General features: G+C 43.4%; 1 pseudogene; it reads right to left on the bottom strand.

The window, feature by feature from the left end:
- The window catches only part of LOC139239975 (zinc finger protein 850-like), a 187,961-nt pseudogene that overhangs the window by 144,969 nt on the left and 17,686 nt on the right, over positions 1–25,306 (bottom strand).

Below are 25,306 nucleotides of genomic sequence, written 5' to 3'. Positions count from 1 at the left end.
GTCTCAGTCCCTTGAAGTCGGTCTTACCGAAATCTGGAATTGTAGTAGCTTTTTCTCGTTTCTCCCTGTCAAACGTTACGTTGAAGTCGATCATGTTTTGATCGCTATTAAATACATTTTCTCTTACGCTTCGGCTGTTGAATACTCCGGCTCGTTACTCATTACTAAATGTAAATTGGCATGTCCCTTGTTCGTTCTGGAACATATTGTTGTAGAACTAGCCCGGACACATTCAAGAAATACACAATCTTTCTGACAGGTGCTAGTCCGATTATCACAATAGATATGAAAATTTAAATCCCCTATTAAAACCACACTGTCTTTACTGCACGCTTGTCTAATCTCTAAATTTATATATTCTAGTACTTCACAGCTGCGACTAGGGGGCCTATGCACAACTCCCACTATTGTCTTAAATCCTTTCCTATCTCTTAATTTTACCATAAAGTCTCCACGTCCGGATTATCTGCAGTTAGATCCTCGCTTAGAACTGAATCATAGAATCACAGTTATTTACAGGACGGAAGAAGGATATTTCGGCCCATCCGGTCAACGCTGGCCAACAAAGAGCTATCCAGTTGAATCCCATGTTCCAGCTTTTGGTCCGTAGCCCTGTAGGTTATTGCACTTTAAGTGCATATCCAAGCGTGTTTTAAATGCGGTGAGGGTTTCTGCCTCTACCACCCTTTCAGGCAGTGAGTTCCAGACTACCAACTTGCTTTGGGGAAAACATTACCCGTCAAATCCCCTCTAAACTTGCTACCAATGACTTTAATTCTATGTCCCCTGGTTGTTGACCATTCTGCTCAGAAAAATAGGTCCTTCCTATCCACTCTCTCCGGGCCCCTCATAATTTTGTACACATCAATGTTGTTTCCCCTCAGCTTCCTATGTTCCAATGAAAACAAACCCAGCCTATCGAATCATTACTGATAGCCAAAATTCTCCAGTCCAGGCAACATCCTCGTAAATCTCTTTTACGTCCTCTCTAGTGCAATTACATCTTTCCTGTAATGATGTGTACGCAGTAATCTAGCTATGGCCCAAATAATGTTTTATATAGCTCAAGCATGTCTTCACTGCTATTGTAATATATATCTCGGCTAATAAAGGTAAGTATGCCGCATGCCTTCTCAACCAGCACGTTTTCGGTGAAACCTGAAACAGGGAGACAATGATGTAAATATTACAACAACAACAATTTGCATTTATGTCGCGCCTTTAACATAGTAAGACGTCACAGGGCGCTCCACGAAAGCTTAAGACAAATCAAACAACGCTTACACCGAGACACTTAAAAGAGAAATTACGACAGATGCCCCAAAGCTTGGTCAACGAGGTAGGCTTTAAGGAGCATCAATCTTGACATCTTTTTGAAACACCCTAAATCAGGAATATTAATCAGTGTTATTTCCTCTAGGTCTGAAAGTTGCGAGAAGTTGGCTTTTGAATTGAACCCATGGTGTCGACATCATACGAATACATAGGATATTCAATGCAAAAACAGGCTATTCGTCCCAAACTGTCAATATCGACGTTTGTGGTCCATTGGAGCATCCTCCCCTCTTTCCGCATCCAGCACTATCAGCATAGCCCTCCATTTAGTTCTCCCTCATATATTTATCTAACCGCTCCTTACATGCATCTATAATATTTGATTCAACCTCTTTGGTGGCAGCGAGTTCTACATCCTTACCACTCTCTGCGTAAAGAAGATTCTTCTTAATTCCCAATTTGATTTGTTGCTGGTTTTTCTTATATTAATGGTCTCTTGTAATATTTTCTCCACAAGTGGAAACACTATATCAACTCTATCAAAATCTTTCAAGATATTAAAGAGCTCTATTAGGTTATCCCTCAAACTTCTCGTTTCACAACAAAGTAAATTGAGCCTGTCGATTCTTTCCTGATAGTATACCATCTTACCTGCATCCTATCCAGTGCCTCACTAGTTTATTTTATAATATAGCGACCAGAATTGCACACAGTACGCCTAATGTGGTTTAACTGTAGAGAGTTCTATATTGGTCGGTTTTGAAACCGGCGTGGCCAGGCTGCCTGGTCTATTTAAAAGGGGCCCGCACCTCATCATTTGAGGAGGCATTTCACAGCCATCCTGTAGTAGCTGAAGGCCGTTTGCTTACAGAAGCTGATTGTACATTTTCAACATTGTCGATCTGGTTGCACGGGCAGGACACGTCGTGACGGGGACTTTTTGCAGCGTATTTCTGTATGGATGCAAAAAGCCTGAAATGTAATAGATGAGTTGTGCTAGATGGCAGACGAGAGGTTATGGCGATGGACTGCTAATCGATTGTGCTCATTTACTTTGTTAAGCGCATGTTGCTGATAAAGCTTCCAAGCATTTGACTGAATCTTACATAAATTAGGCTTTGAATTCAAATCTCCTCAAAACTGCAATTTCCTGATAACATCAAGGTACATAACGTAAATAACCACCTTTTCCATTATGCTGCGCGGTCACTGAGTAAGCCACGGCGATTTCTTATTTTTTCTTGATATGCCAACTGAATTTACTGTCTGGAGGAATTGAATTAACTCCACGTGATCGGCTCGGCTCGTCCTTGGGCCGAATTGCGAGTGGTGCGAGCAAATTCTGCAACTGAGTCATTACTGTCCTTTAAGGAAGGAAAAATGCCCCCTACACGTCCTGCTATACAAGTCGGCACAGTCCTATCGAACTCTCATGATACTTAATCCCCTCTTAGCGGGACCGGAGAACCATTTTCAAGAAGTAGGCTCATGGTCTGCTCAGCAGAAATTCATTGTTCTGCATGTTACTTCAGACAGCTTTCCAACTGGACACAGGCATGCAATTGCCGTGCAAGCATTGCTCACTATTCCACGTCAACAATATTAGAATGTCTTTACATAACTAGTTTTGAATATGTGACCTGTATTATCAAATGAGATTTTGTAGCATTAATAGCTCTATATTGTCGTCTGTGTCGGCATCCACATAAGGTACACTCTACCTTAAGACAACTGTAATCGGTGCTGCTTTATTTCACTGCGAGCGCGAAGGAACATATCTATGAAGATATTTGCCTCGAATTTACATCATTGTTGTCCTATAGTCCAGGTATTTCTTTGCCCATTGCTTTCCTTGTTGCAGGTTAGATCAACCCAGACCGTCCATTTAAACCTGAGAAGTCAATCAGCGAAAACCAGAGAAATACAAGATTCAGAGATAGGGAGAGTTAGAAAGATGCATGCGAAGACAATAACAGAAAAGATCATTGTAACTTGAGGGGAAATCCTTTTGCTTTCTTGAAATGTTGTAAAACCATAAAAGATAATTGGGCGACAGTTTAAACGTGCCTCCCTCCCTGGCGGATCTCACGCTCTGACAGATATAAATGCAGGCCGGCAGCTACAGCTCTTAGTTATTCAAGCACTGAATGGAGCTTTAAACATTGTAGCAGCGAGCAGGTAAATCTGAGTGGATTTCAGGCCCAAAACAATAAACCTTCCGTCTATCGCTGACAGTTGCGGTTTGCTGCAAACTTTTAATTTCCAGCCTCGGAACCAGCCAACCCTGTCCTGCAGAGCTATGGGGAAAGGGCGGGGGAGTGGGACTAGCTGAGAGCTGGAACGCTCTCGATGGGACGAATGGCCTCCTGCTGTGCGGTAATCATTCTATTAATTTACAATTGGACTTTTATGGGACTCGAATCGACAAGTTTGAATGTTTCTATAGAACAGAATCAGCGAGAAGTCCAATACACGAGCCATTGCAAAACTGAGCACAACATTTGTAGCGAAATGTTCAGGAAAATCCTTGTTTCTGTTGAATGTGGTGCAGGAATTATGTAGAGATAACCAATGCGTTTTACACATCTTCTCTTTGAAATCGAGTGTGTTTCTGGCACATTATTATTTACATCAGAGTTATTGATTAAATGTAACAACGCCTCCACTCCATCCCACAAATACGTACAATTTTCATCCTCCGTTGCAATATTGTGTGCTGGAATAGAAGAGTGAATATATAGGTAACGTTTGGGGATACATCAATTGTACCTTCGAATAGTCTCAAGCAAAGCCATCAGCTGTATTAGGTGAGGCTCGAGCGTACAACCTCTGCCTTACTGCGTCCTTACACTGACATATAAGTACTGCACGCTATCCAATTCCGTCGCTGGAATTGGATGCGAATGCTATGTGGTATTAGTGCGCCCATCATACATAAGAACATAAGAACATAAGAATTAGGAACAGGAGTCGGCCATCTAGCCCCTCGAGCCTGCTCCGCCATTCAATATGATCATGGCTGATCTGGCCGTGGACTCAGCTCCACTTACCCACCCTCTCCCCGTAACCCTTAATTCCCTTATTGGTTAAAAATCTATCTATCATTGACTTGAATACACTCAATGAGCTAGCCTCAACTGCTTCCTTGGGCAGAGAATTCCACAGATTCACAACCCTCTGGGAGATGAAATTCCTTCTCTACTCGGTTTTAAATTGGCTCCCCCGTATTTTGAGGCTTTGCCCCCCAGTTCTCGTCTCCCCGACCAGTGGAAACAACCTCTCTGCCTCTATCTTGTCTATTCCTTTCATAATTTTAAATGTTTCCAAAAGATCACCCCTCAGCCTTCTGAACTCCAACGAGTCAAGACCCAGTCTACTCAATCTATCATCATAAGGTAACGCCCTCATCTGCGGAATCAGCCTAGTGAAACTTCTCTGTACCCCCTCCATAGCCAGTGTATCCTTTCTTAGGTAAGGTGACCAAAACTGCACGCAATACTCCAGGTGCGGCCTTACCAATACCCTATACAGTTGCAGCAGGACCTCCCTGCTTTTGTACTCCATCCCTCTCGTAATATAGGCCAACATTCCATTCGTATTCCAGATTACCTGCTGCACCTGCAAACTAATTTTTTGGGTTTCATGCACAAGGACCCCCAGGTCCCTCTGCACCTCAGCATGTTGTAAATTCTCCCCATTCAAATAATATTCGCTTTTACTGTTTTATTTCCCCAAGGTGGATGACCTCACACTTTCCGACATTGTATTCCATCTGCCAAACCTTAGCCCATTCGCTTAACATATCCAAATCTCTTTGCAGCCTCTCTGTGTCCTCCACACAGCCCGCTTTCCCACTAATCTTTGTGTCATCTGCAAATATTGTTACACTACACTCTGTCCCCTCTTCCAGGTCATCTATATATATTGTAAACAGTTGTGGCACACCACTAACCACCGATTTCCAACACGAAAAGGACCCATTTATCCAGAATCTCTGTTTTCTGTTCGCCAGCCAATTCTCTATCCATGCTAATACATTTCCTCTGACTCCGTGTACCTCGATTTTCTGCAGTAATCTTTTATGTGGCACCTTATCGAATGCCTTTTGGAAATCTAAATACACCACATCCATCGGTACACCTCTATCCACCATGCTCGTTATTTCCTCAAAGAATTCCAGTAAATTAGTTAAAGATGATTTCCCCTTCATGAATCCATGCTGAGTCTGCTTGAGTGCACTATTCCCATCTAGATGTCCCGCTATTTCTTCCTTAATGATAGTTTCAAGCATTTTCCCCACTACAGATGTTTAACTAACTGGCCTATTGTTACCTGCCTTTTGTCTGCCCCCTTTTTTTAACAGAGGTGTTACATTAGCTGCTTTCCAATCTGCTGGTACCTCCCCAGAGTCCAGAGAATTTTGGTAGATTATTACGAAAGCATCTGCTATAACTACCGCCATCTCTTTTAATACCTTGGGATGCATTTATCAGGACCAGGGGACTTGTCTACCTTGAGTCCCATTAGCCTATCCAGCACTACCCCCCTAGTGATAGTGATTGTCTCAAGGTCTTCCCTTCCCACATTCCTGTGACCAGCAATTTCTGGCATGGTTTTTGCGTCTTCCACTGTGAAGACCGAAGCAAAATAATTTTAAGGTCCCAGCCATTTCCGCATTTCGCATTATTAAATCCCCCTTCTCATCTTCTAAGGGAGCAACATTTACTTTAGTCACTCTTTCCGTTTTGTATATCTGTAAAAGCTTTTACTATCTGTTTTTATGTTTTGCGCCAGTTTACCTTCATAATCTATCTTTCCTATCTTTATTGCTTTTTAGTCATTCTTTGCTTTTGTTTAAAATTTTCCCAATCCTCTAGTTTCCCACTAGCCTTGACCACCTTATGCACATTGGCCTTTGATTTGATCCTCTCCTTTACTTCCTTGGTTATCCACGGCTGGTTATCCCTTCTCTTACCGCCCTTCTTTTTCACTGGAATATATTTTTGTTGCGCACTATGAAAGAGCTCCTTAAAAGTCCTCCACTGTTCCTCAATTGTGCCATCATTTAGTCCTTGTCTCCAGTCTACTTTAGCCAACTCTGCCCTCATCCCAATGTAGTCCCCTTTGTTTAAGCATAGTACGCTCGTTTGAGACACTACTTCCTCACCCTCAATCTACATTACAAATTCAACCATACTGTGATCACACATTCCGAGAGGATTTTTTACTCGGAGATCGTTTATTTTTCCTGTCTCATTACACAGGACCAGATCTAAGATGGCTTGCTCCCTTGTAGGTTCTGTTACATATTGTTCTAAGAAACAATCCCGCATGCATTCTATGAATTCCTCCTCCAGGCTACCCCGTGCGATTTGAGTTGACCAATCGATATGTAGGTTAAAATCCCCCATGACTACTGCCGTTCCTTTTTCAAATGCCTCCGTTATTCCCTTGATTATTGCCCGCTCCACCATGAAGTTATTATTTGGGGGCCTATAAACATCGCCCACCAGTGGCTTTTTCCCCTTACTATCTCTAATCTCCACCCACAATGATTCAACATTTTGTTCATTCGAGCCAATATCGTCTCTCACAACTGCCCTAATATCATCCTTTATTAACAGAGCTCCCCGACCTCCTTTCCCTTCTTGTCTATCTTTACAAATCGTCAGATACCCCTGTATGTTTAATTCCAAGTCTTGGCCACCCTGCAACCACGTTTCTGTAATGGCCACCAAATCATACCCATTTTTAATGATTTGTGCCGTCAACTCATTTACTTTATTTCGAATGCTGCGTGCATTTAGGTAGAGTGCCTTAATCCTAGTTTTTAAACAATGATTTTTAGTTTTGAACCCTCCTGCAGCCTCTTTATATTCAGCGGCCCTTTTTGTTACAGCTGCCTATTCCACCTGTCTTATAATTCCTCCCCTAAAAATCTATCGAGGTTTGGGGCAATTGACATTTTCAAGTTTCACATTGATCGACTTTTGTTCGGCAAGGATACGAAGATTTATGGAATCATCGCAGGCAAATGGAATTAAGAATTAGTTAAAAGGGACAGAAACAGAAACAATTGCAAACAAACGTTGCATTTATTCATATTTAACAGTAACAATATCCGTGCCGTGCGCAACTATGCTGTGGTCAGAGAAAAATGCCCTGACCTTCCGAAACTCCCGTGACTTTTCTGTGGCTCTCTTTCCTCTATTCCCTTCCTCCTGCACGCTGCCAGTTTTTAAACCTTGTTTTAAATGTTGGTCTGGGCGAGGGCATTCCACATTCTCAGAACCATCTCTACCGTTTCATTACTTGATTCCTACGCTTATTAATTATGAAACTCCTTGAGCTACAATGGTCGCACTTGCGACAATACATTAGAAGGTGGCTTATTGGAAACACGTTGTGATCATAGTTTGGTTTTGTACAGAATTGAATCTATATCACTCAAGAGGGAATGTTATATTTACAATAAACTATATCGTCTTATAAATTTGGGTTCATTCGCTCCCGAGTGCCAGATGTGGAATTGTTTGATCTCCTCATTTATTTCATGTGGGGAACAGGCACGTGTATTCAATCAGAAATAACCCACAGATTGACACAGGAATAACTACAGCGCGAGAGACAGACAGCACCATGGTAAATGGCGGAATGGACAAGAGAGATGGATAAACAGAAAACGGTCTCAGACTCTGAAAAGTACAAACATCACGTGCAAAAGCATCGGCTGCTCCAGTGAGGCTCGAACTCACAACCTCGGCATTTCCCAAGCCTGTACTGTCATATGAGTACCGTGCGCCATCCGATTACGCCACTAGAGCTGCATATCCTGTGGTCTTTGTGCTCCCATCATACAGCTACCTGTTCCACCTGTCTAACAAGGAAGAAGACAATGAATCATCGAATCATTCAACACAGAAGGAAGCTTTCATCCCATCGTGTCTATGCCGCCTCTCTGCAAGAAGCCTTCAATGATTGAGACTCCATAGATTTTCACCATAGACGTGTTTTATTTTTTGTGCAATGTTTTGTTATTTGTAATGAATTTGGATGTCCGTGCGGGAACTTTATAAATATATTTGTGCATCAATATGTGAGTTGTAAATTAAATTGTGTGGAACATTGATAATCAAATTATATGTGTTCATATATGTGTTATTATAAATCTATTTGTTTTTATGTCTCTTATCTTTATGAATTTATCTCTAAGTATCTCTGTGCTTATTATTGTATTTACGATTATTTGCGAGGTGTTTACAAGTAGCATAGATACAAAGATATACACAGAAAATACATTTATAACAAACATAGATGCTCCACAATACTATTATAAATAACTTTGTTGCATTCAAATACATAAACACGAATACGGATATACAAAATATGATTATATCCCACAGAACAAATTGCATCTTAACACAGAGACACCAAAATATATTTAGAGCTATCACTGATCAAAGAACATTTTACTCTCTACGGTCCTCAGCAAATTCTGCTTTGCCTGTGTTTCCTCTGCTTGTGTTCGGTGTAGGAGAAGGTTTGGCCGTGCCGTGGTATATCGTTTCCCAAGGATGGGCTGAAATGCGCTGTCTGAGGCCACGTTCACTGCTATAGTTGATATATACATAATCATCTGGACTTGTGTATAAAGGCATAATTACAACATCTACAGATGTTTCATCCTGGTACACAAATCCACTGCCAAATTATTTCAACCCCTCACCCGCCCCAGTTGTTAAACTTCCCGCGAGGACATTGGTCCAAGCTCTATTGATGTACTACCCGACCTACTGTAACAGGTCCCTCCTGCGCCAGAACTGGTCCCAATCACCCGGATTCTGTAGCCACAATTCGTGCACCATTTATCCAGACACACGTTGCTATTTCTAAACTCAATAGCGCGGGCCACTGGGAATAATCCATAGAATAACTTTGTGATTCTGCTCATTAATTTCCTCAATTGCACCTGAAACTCTGACTGAAGGAACTCATCCCCTTGTTTCCTTATGGCATTGGTTAGCACATAGATCACGGCTTATGCTGCTCCCCTTCGCCCCTCAAAATGTTCTGCACCAACTCAGTGATGTTCTTTAGCTGGCAGAAGGGAGAATACACACGACGCATGGCTCACGTTTGCCGTTGCATAAAGGTACTGACTTTCGAATCGCCAATGACGTCAACTTATGTTACTTTTTAGTTTCAAAAGCAAAGTACTGCGAATCCTGTAAGCCTGAAATGAAATCAGAAAATGTTGGATCTACTCAGCGAGTCAGGCAGCATCTCTGGAAAGATTTCTGATGACGGGGTTGTGATTAAATGTCATTGACGTGAAGCGTCAACAATGCAATCCAGATACGGTCCGATATTGTAATCCCAAAGCGCCACTTTGTGGGTATTGAAACCAATCCGGATACCACGCATTAATCTGGGAGCTAAATTGTTGTTGTTGTTCTGGTAAAATCGCAACAGCAGAGGACTGCAATGAAATATCCAAGTCTTTAAGATAAATCATATATTTTACAATTAATAAAACGAGCCAGTTCCAAAAGACATTCAACCTTCAAAACGGTTAAATTCCGCCGTTTAATTTCCGCCATGTCTGCCGGGGAAAAACACAGGTTTTGGCTGTTTTTTTTAATTGCAGTTCATTGCTGATGCGACTAGTTTACTTTGAACATTCTCCCTTTAAACATTCTCACAGAGGCCATCTCACTGGTTCACGAGTTCTCGACATCAATGTTTACTCACCCCTGTGATCGCCACCTAGTGGTTAGGATGCAGCGCTCTCTCCTCGTCGGCACAGGTTCGATGCCCATTCCGCGATTTATTAAATTAAAATGAAGCTTATTAAATTAATTTCATAACATTCTGTGAAAGATTAATAATTATTGCAATCGCCATTGACAACTTGTCACGTTCTGTTTCAGACTGAGGGAAATACATGGCAAAAGAGAGCCTGCCAAACTTCGAACAATTGCGGTCTCTAAGGGCACGTATGATGTCAGCACGCACCCGTCGAGGCCCCTCAAGTGCGCTTCTCAGAGCACGATGTGCGTGCGCTGAAAACCGGCACTGGGACAGTCAAAATGGCTTTTGACAGATACAACGCATCCCCGAGAGATGGGTCATTGTGGTCGGAGATTTGCGCTATTTTCCCAACTCTTGCCTAGAAGATCTCCTTCAAAGTCTTACGCCTGGTAAGGTGAAAGAGAGATAGATAGGCAGGGGGAGACAGTTATGTGCATGTCACAGAAAGAGAGAGACAGACAGGTGGTTTTGATGGGGAGGAGACAGTCCGGAGAGACAGAAAGCGAGACAGACATATTTTGAAAGAGAGAGAGAGAGAGAACGACAGACGAGGGGGAGGGGAGACAGAGTGAGTTTATTATGGTGGGGTATATAGGGAGCGATAATACTGAGGGGAAGGGGGCGGCAAGACCGACCGACAGGGTAAGAAACGGATGGAGGCAAACTGGGTGGATGGGATTTATGATGGGTGACAAAGAGAGAGATAAACGTGGAAGGCAGAAGGGAGGAGGCAGACGGCGGAGAATGATGGAAGGGGGAAGTGCGTGACAGACAGTGGCAGACGGGGTTGCATGGTGGAAGGGGACAGTAATTGACAGACAGGAGAGGCAGACGGGGGTTAGCCAGACAGGTAACACACTGGGCTGAGATAGAGATAAAGAGAGAGAGACAGACGGTGGGGTGAGGCAGTGAGAGTGAGAGATAGGGGTGAGACAGACGTGTAAGAGACAGATAAATAGAGAGTGTGGTGAAACAATCGGGGCAAACAGGGCGAAACGGCGAGAGATACAGATGGGGCAGACAACAACGGCAGACAGATGAGGAGATATAGACAGAGAGAGAGGCATACAGGAGAGACAGGAGCAGAAAGACATACGAGGAGGCAGAATGAGAGAGACATACGGCGGATCAGAGCGAGAGACAGACATGGGTAGAGAGATAGAGTGATGGAGACAGGCGGTGGAAAAAGACAGATGGCAAGACAGAGAGAGGCAGGTGGGGGAGAAAGATGGAGGAGACAGACCGGAAAAACACCGAGAGAGAGAGTGAGAGAAACCATACGGTAGCAGAGTGGGAATGGTCTGAAGATCGCCGAGATGTAAGCTCAAATCCTGCCATGGCAGCTGAACAATTTAAATTGATTTAATTACATGAATCTGAATTTAAAGAGCTAGTATCAGAAATGACCATGATAATACTGGATTGTCATAATAATCCATCAGTTTCACTAATGTACTTTAGGGGATGAAATATGCCGTCCTTTCCTGGTCTGAGCTATAAGTGATTCCAGACGCAGAGCAATGTGGTTGACACTCCAATGCCCTCTACAATCGCCCAGCGAGACATTCAGTTGAATCAAACTGCAGCGACAAAATCGGCACTGTGGGAGTTCCTTCACCACACGGACTGCAGCGGTTACAAATAGTCGGCTCACCACCACCTTCTCCGGGGCAGTTTCAGAAGGGCAATAAAGGAAGGAAGGCCTTGGTTGCGACGCCTACATTTCTGAATTAATTTTTTAAAAAACTTTGGAGACAGGGAAATAGGTCGACCGAGAGAGAGATAGAGACAGAGGCAGACGGCAGGGTAATCGATGGGTCAAACAGAGTGAGAGAGATGAAGAGACAGTAGGGAGACAGACGTGGGGAGAAAGAGGGAGAGAACCAGAAGGCGGAGTCAGATAGACAGATCGGCAAGGCAAAGAGAGATAAACATTTGACGGTGACAGAGAGAATGAGAGATGGGGATACAGCTGTGGATAGACAGAAGTGAATACACGTGCGGAGGGTTAGAGTGGGACAGACGCAGGAGAGAAATGGGCAGAAAACAGACCCGGAAAGACAGGGAGAAAACGTCGTGATAGACTAAGAAAAAGTGCTAGGGCAGCAAGAGACAGAGAGAGAGAGCAAAAAATTGGGTGTGGTGGGATAGAGATTGACTGGAAGAATGGTGCATTGCGACAGGCTGCGGTAGGTAGATGATAAGTTACAAAGACAAAGGCCGAGACGGTGCTGGACGGGAGCAGGCAAAGTGGTGAGCCAGAGGGGCAACAGAGAGAGTGAGAGCAAGACAGGCGAGAGATAGGAAGGAGATAGAGAGGGCCGGAGGTGGTGGGGGGGGGGGGGGGGCGGGGGACAGAGAGAGACCTACAGGAGGTGATAGAGAGAGAGCGGCAGACCGTGTGGTGGAGATAACCGACTGGAAATGTAAAAGAAGGAGACAGAGTAGGCGGGATTGATGGTTGTAGACAGACTGGAGGATGTAGAAGGGGAGAGATGTACAGCAGAGGGAAACGGGGAAGACAGAAATAGAACAGACGAATCAGACAGACACAGAAAATTTAGGGAGAGAGAGAGCAAGAAGGGGAGACAGAGAGGGTGACAAACGGGGGAGTTAACAGGAGGGAGTCAGAGAGGTAACGACAGATACAGATAGTGAGAGAGATAGGTTGACAGACTGCGGGGCCAGGCGGACTGAGAAGTGCAAGCGACAGACTCGAGAGACAGAGACAAAGGGATGGAGGGAGAGAGACTGATGTGCACAGACGGGGAGACAGAAATAGAGATAACAGCAGAGGAAAGAAAATGACAGTGGGAGTCAGACGGAGAGAAAGGCGGGAGGATCACAGAGAAAGACAGAGGGGCTTACACAAGTGAGGAGAAAGACGGCGGAGTGGCATGTTGAGTAAGAGAGTGTTGGAAGCAGATGGGGAGCTAGAAAGAAAGACAGACGTGAGGAAGCAGAGAACGAAAAACAAACGGGGAGGCATTTTCCAATTCCGCTCTCTCGTCCAATTTTAGTGAATAAAAATGTAATTGGCATTGTAAATAGTGTCGTGGAACATCAAGTTGCAAAGAGACGCTTATATAGTGTTTGTGACAATAACTATGCAGATATAGGTCCCAGTGACGAAGTGTAAATGATTTCATATTGAACCTAAGAAAGATGGATCAGAGTATATTATACTTCGAAACTGTGCCTGACAATGATATTTAGGAGTGCAAGTACTGAAATCTCTCCTAAACCGCCTGTTTTTGGTGGTCATAATTCCCGTCTTTTGAACAACAAATGCCCCTGTTTCTGAAACTCCTAATTTCCATGTACCCGGAGCTCTGAATTCCCCATGTTTCAAGAGCTCGTAATTTCTGATTCAGGCGCTCCTTATCCCACTGTTTCAGGAGCTCCTAATTCCTCTCTTTCAGGAGCTCCTTATCCCTCTGTTTCAGGAGCTCCTAATTCCTCTGTTTCAGGAACTCCTGATTCCCCTGTTTCAGGAGCTCCTTATCCCACTGTTTCTGGAGCTCCTAATTCAGCTGTTTTTGGAGCTCCGTATCCCTCTGTTTCAGGAGCTCCTTTTCCCTATGTTCCTGGAGCTCCGAATTCTCCATTTTCTTGCACTCCTCATTTCTCTATTTCAGCAGCTTCTAATTCTCCAGTTTCAGGTGCTCCTCATTTCCTTGTGTCAGGAACTCCAGATTACCCTCTTTCTGGCGCTCCAATTACACTGTTTCTGCAGGTCCTCGTTCTAATGTTTCAGTAGCATCTTTGTCCCATGTTTTGGAGTAAATAATGCCCCTGTCACTGGAGCTCCAAATGCCCCTGTATCAGGTGAACCTAGTTCACCTCTTTCTTTAACTGCTAACTCTCCTTTTCTGCTGCTCCTAATTCCCCTGATTCATAAGGTAAAGTGCTGGAGCTCTTAAATTTCCTTTTCCTAATTACCCTATTTCTGGCGCTCCGACTTTCCCTGATTATGATGCCCTCTCCTAACGTCCCAGCATTTGGAGTTAAGAATTCCATTGTAACTGTAGCTGTCTCGTAATTTCCCTGTTTATGGAGCTTTGTACTAATTTTCAGGTTTCTGTTACGGTCTCCTAATTCCCCCATACCTGGAGGTCCTAATTTTCCTGTTTCTGTTGATCCAATTCTCCGTGTTTCTGGAGATCCTAATTCAACTGTTTCTTGATCCTATTTCCCGTCATTCTAGGGCACTCTCATTCCATTGTTTCTGGAGATCAACCAATGCTGATGTTTCTGGAGCTCCTAATTTCCTTGTTTCCGGAGCTCCTAAATCCCCTGTTTCCGCAGCGCCTATTTCCCCTGTTTCTGCTGCCCCATCCCAATTCATTCTTTTTATGAATAACCTAACTCCGCTGTTTCAGCAGCTCCTACTTCTGCTGTATCTGGTACATTTAATTCCACGTGTGTACACCACCTGAAGTAATGAAAGCGTTTGCTTTAAGAAGCTGATGGCACATTTTTAACATTGTCGATCTGCTTACATAGGCAGGACAAGCGGTGAAGTGGACATTCTTGCACAATATTTCTGTTTGGATGCAAAAAGCAGGGAATTGAATGCCTAGCGTTGCTTCAAACGGGAGAGGAGGTAGCCCAGAGTTTAAGGCGAATACCTGCTAATCCATTGTGATCTGCATGCATGGCTCCGAATCCCATACTCGTCCTTATTGTGTAAAACGTTTGAAGCCTCTTGTTATTTTGTCAATCATATAATACCCCGTGGCCAAATTTGCCTTTTACTGTCAAGGATGCTGTACTTTTGTCATGTCATGTCTCAAATTAATATAGGGCCTGCAATTCCGGCCTCACTGGGTCTGTACGAAGTACGTACACAACCAGCAAGGACCGACAAAAGCCCTTCTTTGGCGTGCGAGGCGCATGCACTGAAAACCAGGTTTTCCAATGTCAAATTCTTGCTTGACAGACCCAATGCTTCTTCAGGAGAAGGACATTCGCGTGAGTATGCGCTATTCACGCATCAATTGCCCAGCGAATGTACTTAAATTGCTTGCGCCTGGGAAAAGCAGGTGCATAGCCTACTTTTATCAGCGTCAGTGTTTTAAAACATGTAAAAAATATAAAAACATATAGAAATAAAATGTAAGAACATTTGTATCTTTAAAAACTCTGTCCACTAAGGAAGGTTTATTTTAAACCCTAAATATCAAACTTTAAATAAAATCCGAATATATTTTTTTCTAACACATTTGTTAACTTTAATTTAAATTAATATTACATACGTGAGGTGTTTTACATTTTATGTGTGTTTGGGTGATGGGGGCGTTTTCAATCGTAATACTGAGAATCGCTACTTCCGGAGATGCTATTATTACGAATGATAATACTGTACCTTCATTTGGCTGTCCAGGGCCACGTGAATCCAGCTTCTCCCTCCGCAGCTCCAAGACGTGAATGCGCTGCGAAGCGCTGGCAGAGAAGGCCTCAGATGCGGAGGGTGCAGGAGGAAAAGGTAGGTGTGGAACGTTATCACTATTTTCAGCCGAGCGCCTGGGGGAAGCCTAGCACAATGACTTCAGGCCCAATATATTCATCAAAGGTCACATTTACGTTCTTATGTTGTTATTCGCAGGTCTATGGAGATGGAGACTAATTTGATCGCTCTCTCAGAGACACAGCACAGTCACGTTGGGCCGAATAGCTTTCTTCACTACCGTCAGAATATACCGCTTTAATAGAGAATGGGTTACGCACTTTACTGTCGGCTGCACGTTGGTCAAGGGGTATGGTTCTCTCTTTGTGATTTTAACAGTGGAAATGCGAGAGGTCACGGATCAGTTTGTGTCTGTCTAAACTGATTTGCTGTCAGTCCAGGATCAATCTGTGTCTGTTTTCAAAGGGATTTGCTCTCAGTCCCGGGTCATTCTGGGCCGGTTTAAAATTAAAGAACTCTCAGTCCAAGAACATTCTATATCTGCTTCACAGGGATTTGCTTTCAGTCACGCAAATTCCTGTGTCTGTTAAAAAGGGATATTCTATCAGTCCCGAATCATTCTGTGCCTGTTTAAAAGGGATGTGCTGTCTATTACAGATTTCAAATTTCAAATTTCAAACCGGCCTTTGGAGGGTATAGGAATTTAAGTTTGTTTGTGAGTTTGTGTAAGAGAGAGAGGGAGTTAGTGCAAACGTTTTGTGCGATCGAGCTTGGCATTTCATATCATGTATGAAAAAAGGCATTCCATGGAATTTGAAGCCATGCCGAATTTTTTGAACACTCCTTCGCGGAATATCTTACAGGAGAAGAATCTGCTGTGAGATCATGACATTCCACATCTGAAAAAATGCAAAAAACACAAGTTAGAAACATACAGATTCCAGCCAGGGCTTGCATGTGGGCTTTTTGTCAGGATGACATTAACCACCTCATTTTCAAATTCAAATCAAATCAAAACAGGACAAGGCAACACATGACTGACTGACTGACTTTGTTTATATATATATATTTTTATAAGTATATATGTGTGTGTGTGTGAGTGTATACTTATATACAATGTATACCTCCCCGCTTTTTAACTTTCACAATAAATGTGCTTTTTCTGATCAGCCTGCACTGTGCTCTATTGCTTTTGTCCACGTTCACAGCACAAGCAGCTGCTGTCGGATCCTGACATTGCACATCTGAAAAACAGCAGACAGACACACGTCACTTTAAAAGATCACCATTGCCTCCCGCATCTTTCCTCGTGGCTTGTCTTCAACCATGGGTTGATGGTGCCTGTCCGTATTTACTGCGTGCACACCCATATCTCCAATGGTTAACATCGAGACACACAACTTTCGTTCAATCAAAAAAGAAATACATTATTAATTAATGATATATTTATTTAAAACAAATCAAATTCAATTTTTCTTTAATAAATTTCACATGTATACATTCCTTAAAAAATTAAGTATATAAATTTTATTAGATTGGCTTTTTGTCTGGGTTGGTTTTACTTCCCTCCCTCCTTCCTGCCTGTCTATCACCTGGGGCTTCAATCACCGTCCCAGTCCCGCGTGTTCCTGAGCCCCACGCTCACTCACTGCCTTCAGGGATGATGGAAATCTCACTTTATTCTTTTAAAAGTGAACTGCTGTTAGTCAAGTGTCATTCTGCATCTGTGTAAAAAGGGATGTGCTTGCAGTCCCGGATCATTCTGTGTCTGTTTAAAAGGGATGGTTGTCAGTTCCGGTTCATAATCTTTCCCTTTAAGACAAATTTTCTCATAGTCCCGGATCACCATGCATATTTTGAAAAGGAGTGTGATTTCAGCTGCGATGACCGAATTGTTAAGCTTTGTGTTCCAAGTTTCAAGCCCAGCTAAAGTGCGCACCCAAATCGCAGCGCATCTGTTCATTTACTTGAAATATGCTCACCTTTTCCAAAACCCACTCCGAGGTATAGCTTTTGCCCCGAATTTGCTCCTAATATAAACAACAACAAATTTTTTCCTCATGCCAGCAGCAGCGTGGCGTAATGGTTAAGGCATATGACTTCGAATGTAACTGCGACGTTATCAGAAGTTTTCAGATTCGCGTCTTGCCGTTGCAAATTAACTCGGTGCGCGAAATGTGGTTTTTTTGTTGTCATTCTGCCACAAGACCAGTCATCTCGTACAGTCACTCACCTGAAGAAAAGAAAGGCTCTTTGCTTTAAGAAGCTAATGGCACATTTTCACTGTCGATCTGGTTGCACGGGCAGAACAAGCAGTGAAGTAAACTTTCTTCAACTTTATTTCTGTTTGGATGCAAAAAGCAGCAAATTCAATTGCTGACGTAGCTAGTAATAGGAGACGATATTGCCGAGAACTTCAGGCGATGATCTGCTACTCCAGTGTGTTGTGCATGCGTGGATTCGAATTCCATCCTCGTCGATATGAGGTTAAACAATTAAGCCCTTCGGTTATTTTTTCAATCATATTTAATATCATGGCTAAATTCAACATTAAGTGACAAGAATGCTGCACTTTGGTCATGTAATGTTTCAAATTAATAATATATTGATCAAAGGGAAAACATGAGCAGGGCGATGGTCATTGTGACTTATTGGATAGGTCTCTGAGAGACAGCACATGCAGGATGGGCCGAATAGTGAACTATGGCCAGAGGCTGAGACCTACGTGGCTCGTTGGTCTAGGTCTAGAGGTTTTTTTTTCGGGATTTTCATAATTGAAATGCAAGAGTTCACAGGTTCAAATCCCGGATGAACTTCGCCATCTTTTAGTCAAAGATCCGCTTCTCATAGCTGGTCGACATGTGCGAAAACAGAAATATTTCAAATGAAAACGTGTGATTTTGCACAGCTGTTCCCACGGCGTCCCAATCCAAGAGTTCCACAGGAGCAAGTGAAATTTACTAACTGAGTAAAATTAAGTATTTCAGATGTACTCGGCTCTGTGTCTCATTGGACGATCCCCAACCCGTGTTTAATTCCGGCCAATACTTGAGATCTGTATATCTTCCTTTCTGCATGCATGAGCTCACCTCCACTGGGATACACATACATTCAGCGTCAATCTTAACTTCAACGTGAAACAGACTCTTCCCTGATTATGAGTGCGTCATGTTTCTCTAGCGCTGAAAAGCTGTGAGAAGCTGGCTTTTGAATTAATCCCTTGGCTGCCGAATTCAAAGCGTACAGGAAATCAATCCGAGGAGGCTAAGCTGCCTGGTCTGATTAAAAGGCGTTGACTTCCTATTTTTTAGGAATTTTATAGACTTCTGGTCTCAACATTAGCTGGAACATATCGGATCATCAGGACCGCTCCCATTACCTGACAATGTTTCTGCTGTTCCAACTAACACCCTTCTTGGCCCATCCTTTGTTGATTTATTGCACGATTACCACCCACTTTGCCGTTTCACATTGTGCCATTTATTATTTAATCACTCTTGCCTTCCACTGAATCACAGACGTTCCCTTTTGTTGTTTCTCGCTGCCTATATTCTCCAGGTGTTGTTTTTGTTGAAAAAAATTAATAATCTTTAACTTTTCCCCAAAACATCGGAATGATTACCCGACTGAACGTGAAAACGTGAAAATTGGCTTTTTGTCTGGGTTGGTTTTACTTTCTTCCCTCATTCCTGCCTGTCTATCATCTGTGGCTTCAACAACCATCCCAACCAGGCGTGCTCCTGAGACTCACGCTCACTCACGCACAGCACAATTGCCTTCAGGGTTGATAGAAATCCCAATTTATTCTTTTAAAAGGGAACTGCTGTCAGTCAAAGGTAATTCTACATCTGTGTAAGAGCGATGTGCCAACAGCCCCTGCTCATTCGGTGTCTGTTCAAACGGATGGTTGTCAGTTGTGGTTCATAATTTGCCCCTTTAAGACATATTTACTCAGAATGCCAGATCATCCTGTATAGTTTTATAAGGAGTGTGATTTCAGCTGCGATGACCGAATTCTTAAACTCTTTTGTTTCAAGATACATTGACGTTATCTGAACCCGTGCGCATCCATATCGCAGCGCATCTATTCATTACTCGAAATATGCTCATCTTTTCCTAAATTCAGTACATGATTTCACCCTGTTCCAAAATTTGCTCTCAATATAAACAACAACAAGTACTGCCGCTCCATGGCCTAATGGATAAGACGTCTGACTTTGGTTTTGAACCGCGGTGTTATCAGAAAGTGGCAGTGTCGAGTCCTGCCGCGGTTAACTAACTCGCTGCGTGAAATTTTATATTCTTTGTTTAGATTCTGCCTCAAAACCAACCACCTCGGACAGTCACTCACCTGAAGTAAAGGAAGGCTGTTGGCTTTCAAAAGCTAATGGCACATTTTCATCACTGTCAATCTTGTTGCACGGGCAGAACAGGCGGTGAAGTAGACTATCTTGAAAGTTATTTCTGTTTGGATGCAAAAAGTAAGGGATGGATGGAGACGTTGCTATAAACTAGGAGACGAGGTGGCCGAAAGGTTCAGGCGATGTATTGCTGATCCAGTGTGCTCCCACCCTCGTCGTTATTGTGTTAAACATTTCACCCCTCTGGATTTTTTGTTAATCACATTTAACCTCATTGCAAAATTCAAATTTACTGACAAGGATGCTGCACTTTTGTTATATAATGTCTCAAATTAATAATATATTCATCAAAGTGAAAACATTAGACACATAGCAACATGGAAAAAGTGCAGGAGTAGGCCATTCGGGCCTTCGAGCCTGCACCGCCATTCCATGAGTTCATGGCTGAACATGCAACTTCAGTACCCCATTCCTGCTTTCTCCCCATGTACCTTGAACCCCCTAGTGGTAAGGACTACAAGTAACTATTTTTTGAATATATTTAGTGAATTGGCCTCAACAACTTTTTGTAATAGAGAATTCCACAGGTTCACCACTCTCTTGGTGAAGAAGTTTCTCCTCATCTCGGTCCTAATTGGCTTACCCCTTATCCTTAGACTGTGACCCCTGGTTCTGGATTTCCCCAACATTGGGAACATTCTTCCTGCATCTAACCTGTCTAAACGCGTCAGAATTTTAACGTTTCTACGAGATCTCCTCTCATTCTTTTGAACTCCAGTGAATACAAGCCCAGTTCATCCAGTCTTTCTTGATATGTCAGTCCCGCCATCCCGGGAATCAGTCTGGTGAACCTTCGCTGCACTCCCTCAATAGCAAGAATGTCCTTCCTCAAGTTAGGAGACCAAAACTGTGCACAATACTCCAGGTGTGGCCTTACCAAGGCCCTGTACAACTGTAGTAAAACCTCCCTGCCCCTGTACTCAAATCCCCTCGCTATGAGCATGAGGGCCAACATGACATTTGCTTTTTTAACCGCCTGCTGTACCTGCATGCCAACCTTCAATGACTGATGTACCATGACTCCCAGGACTCGTTGCACCTCACCTTTTGTTAATCCATTTAGGCAATAGTCTGTCTCTCTGTTTTTACCTCCAAAGTGGATAACTTCACATTTATCCACATTATACTTCATCTGCCATGCAATTTCCCACTCACCAAACCTATCCAAGTCACTCTGCAGCCTCATAACATCTTCCTCCCAGCTCACACTGCCACCCAACTTAGTGTCATCCACAAATTTGGAGATACTACATTTAATGCCGTCGTCTAAAGCATTAATGTATAATGTAAGCAGCTGGGGCCCCAGCACAGAACATTGTGGTACCCCACTAGTCACTGACTGCCATTCCAAAAAGTAGCCATTTACTCCTACTCTTTGCTTCCTCTCTGCCAACCAGTTCTCAATTCACGTCAGCACACTACACCCAATCCCATGTGCTTTAATTTTGCACATTAATCTCTTGTATGGGAATTTGTCGAAAGCCTTCTGAAAGTCCAAATACAGCACATCAACTGGTTCTCCCTCATCCACTCTACTGGAAACATCCTCAAAAAATTCCAGAAGCTATGTCAAACATGACTTCCCTTTCACAAATCGAAGCCCACTTGGACCTATTATGTCACCTCTTTACAAATGCGCTGCAATGACATACTTATTAATTGATTCCATCATTTTACCCACTACCGATGTCAGGCTGACCCGTCTATAATTCCCTGTTTTCTCTCTCCCACCTTTTTTAAAAGGTGCGGTTACATTGGCGACCCTCCACTCCATAGGAATGGGTCCAGAGTCTATGGAATGTTGGAAAATGACTGTCAATGCATCCGCTATTTCCAACGACACCTCCAGACATAACAGTACTATGGAGAGGGGGACTCATTATATAGGTCTCTGAGAGTCAGCACAGGCACGATGGGACGAATAGTAAACTACGGTCAGACTCTGAAAGCTACTCGATTTACTCTTGGCGGTCGTTGGTCCAGGAGTATGATTCTCGCTGAGAGATTTTCATGTTTAAAATGCGAGTGGTCCCGGGTCCAAATCGGTGACGAGCCCTGCCAACTTTTAGTCAAAGAACCGCCTCTCAGCCGGTCGACATGTGACAAAACAGACATATTTCAAATTCAAACGTATGATTTCGCTCCGTTGTACCCACACCGACCAAATCAGGGATAGTATTAAAGCCAAGGAAGTGGCATACAAATTGGCCAGAAATAGCAGCGAACCTGGGGACTGGGAGAAATTTAGAACTCAGCAGAGGAGGACAAAGGGTTTGGTTAGGACAGGGAAAATGGAGTACGAGAAGAAGCTTGCAGGGAACATTAAGGCGGATTGCAAAAGTTTCTATAGGTATGTAAAGAGAAAAAGGTTGGTGAAGACAAACGTAGGTCCCCTGCAGTCAGAATCAGGGGAAGTCATAACGGGGAACAAAGAAATGGCGGATCAATTGAACAAGTACTTTGGTTCGGTATTCACTAAGGAGGATACAAACAACCTTCCGGATATAAAGGGGTCAGAGGGTCTAGTAAGGAAGAGGAACTGAGGGAAATCTTTATTAGTCGGGAAATTGTGTTGGGGAAATTGATGGGATTGAAGGCCGATAAATCCCCAGGGCCTGATGGACTGCATCCTAGAGTACTTAAGGAGGTGGCCTTGGAAATAGCGGATGCATTGACAGTCATTTTCCAACATTCCATTGACTCTGGATCAGTTCCTATGGAGTGGAGGGTAGCCAATGTAACCCCACTTTTTAAAAAAGGAGGGAGAGAGAAAACAGGGAATTATAGACCGGTCAGCCTGACCTCAGTAGTGGGTAAAGTGATGGAATCAATTATTAAGGATGTCATAGCAGTGCATCTGGAAAATGGTGACATGATAGGTCCAAGTCAGCATGGATTTGTGAAAGGGAAATCATGCTTGACAAATCTTCTGGAATTTTTTGAGGATGTTTCCAGTAAAGTGGACAAGGGAGAACCAGTTGATGTGGTATATTTGGACTTTCAGAAGGCTTTCGACAAGGTCCCACACAAGAGATTAATGTGCAAAGTTAAAGCACATGGGATTGGGGGTAGTGTGCTGACGTGGATTGAGAACTGGTTGTCAGACAGGAAGCAAAGAGTAGGAGTAAACGGGTACTTTTCAGAATGGCAGGCAGTGACTAGTGGAGTGCCGCAAGGTTCTGTGCTGGGGCCCCAGCTGTTTACATTGTACATTAATGATTTAGACGAGGGGATTAAATGCAGTATCTCCAAATTTGCGGATGATACTAAGTTGGGTGGCAGTGTGAGCTGCGAGGAGGATGCTATTAGGCTGCAGAGTGACTTGGATAGGTTAGGTGAGTGGGCAAATGCATGGCAGATGAAGTATAATGTGGATAAATGTGAGGTTATCCACTTTGGTGGTAAAAACAGAGAGACAGACTATTATCTGAATGGTGACAGATTAGGAAAAGGGAAGGTGCAACGAGACCTGGGTGTCATGGTACATCAGTCATTGAAGGTTGGCATGCAGGTACAGCAGGCGGTTAAGAAAGCAAATGGCATGTTGGCCTTCATAGCGAGGGGATTTGAATACAGGGGCAGGGAGGTGTTGCTACAGTTGTACAGGGCCTTGGTGAGGCCACACCTGGAGTATTGTGTACAGTTTTGGTCTCCTAACTTGAGGAAGGACATTCTTGCTATTGAGGGAGTGCAGCGAAGGTTCACCAGACTGATTCCCGGGATGGCGGGACTGACCTATCAAGAAAGATTGGATCAATTGGGATTGTATTCACTGGAGTTCAGAAGAATGAGAGGGGACCTCATAGAAACGTTTAAAATTCTGACGGGTTTAGACAGGTTAGATGCAGAAAGAATGTTCCCAATGTTGGGGAAGTCCAGAACCAGGGGTCACAGTCTGAGGATAAGGGGTAAGCCATTTAGGACCGAGATGAGGAGAAACTTCTTCACCCAGAGAGTGGTGAACCTGTGGAATTCTCTACCACAGAAAGTAGTTGAGGCCAATTCACTAAACATATTCAAAAGGGAGTTAGATGAAGTCCTTACTACTCGGGGGATCAAGGGTTATGGCGAGAAAGCAGGAAGGGGGTACTGAAGTTTCATGTTCAGCCATGAACTCATTGAATGGCGGTGCAGGCTAGAAGGGCTGAATGGCCTGCTCCTGCACCTATTTTCTATGTTTCTATGTTTCTATGTTCCCAGGAGCAAAGTGAAACTCACCTAACTGAGTAAAGTTGAAGCATCTCAGATGTACTCGGCCCTGTGTCTCATTGGACAACCTAAACCCGTGTTTGTTTCCGGCCAAAACTTGATCAATATATCTTCCTTTCTGCACGCATGAGCTCACCTCCATTGGGATAATCATACATTCGGCGTCAATCTCCACTTCAACGTGAAACAGACTCTGCCCTGAATATGAGTGCGTCCTGTTTCTCTCGCGCAGAAAAGATGTGAGAAGCTAGCTTTTGAGGTAGTCCCTTGGCTGCCGAATTCAAAGCGGACAGGAAATCAATCCGGGGTAGCCAAGCTGCCTTGTCTGTTTAAAAGGCGTTCACACCCTATATTCTAGGTATGTTATAGTGTTCTGGCCTCACGATTAGGTTCAACGTATCGTATCATAAGCACCGCTCCCATTATCTGGTAATGGTTCTGCTGTTCCCACTAACACCTCCTCTGGGCCATCGATTGTTACTTTGTTGCCCACTTACCACCCACTTTGCCTTTTCGCATTGTATCATTTATTATTCAATCACTCCTAAGTTCCACTGTATCACAGACATTCCCTTTTGTCCTTCCTCGCTGTCTATTTTTTTCCAGGCGCTATTTTTGTTGAAACAATCTGTAAACTTTACGTTTTGCCGAAAATATCGGAATGATCATATGACTGAACGTGAACCCGGGATCTTCATCCACAGAATCTGCACGACCTGCTGAGTTTTATAGAATTCGCTGTTTTTGTTCAATCTGTTTCCGTATCCCTTTTATGGTGATGCGCTGATCACCGGGGTCATTCTCTGTCTCTCTAAAATGGGTGTGCTATCAGTCCCGTTTCATTCTGTGTCTGTTTAAAAGGGATGTGCTGTCTGTCCCGGATTTAAAATTTAAAATTTCACAAACTGCCTTTGGAGGGTGCAGGAATTTTAGTTTGTTTGTGTGTTTGTGTTAGCGAGAGAGTGCGTGCAATCGTGCTGCGCGATCTTACAGTGCATTTCATGTCATGGGAGAAAAAAGGCATTACATGTAACTTGAAGCCACACTGATTTGATTCAACATGCATTGGATGACTGCCTGAGAGGAGAAGAATCTGCTCTGGGATTTTGCAACTCCACATTGAAAGAAGGCAAATTACATAAGTTAGAAACATTGCGATTTTATCGAGACCTTGTGTCTG

This window comes from Pristiophorus japonicus, chromosome 29 (assembly GCF_044704955.1).
Source record: "Pristiophorus japonicus isolate sPriJap1 chromosome 29, sPriJap1.hap1, whole genome shotgun sequence".
Classification (NCBI taxonomy): Eukaryota; Metazoa; Chordata; class Chondrichthyes; family Pristiophoridae; genus Pristiophorus; species Pristiophorus japonicus.
Note: the sequence above shows the minus strand (reverse complement) of the source record. Positions and strands in the feature narration are given on the sequence as shown.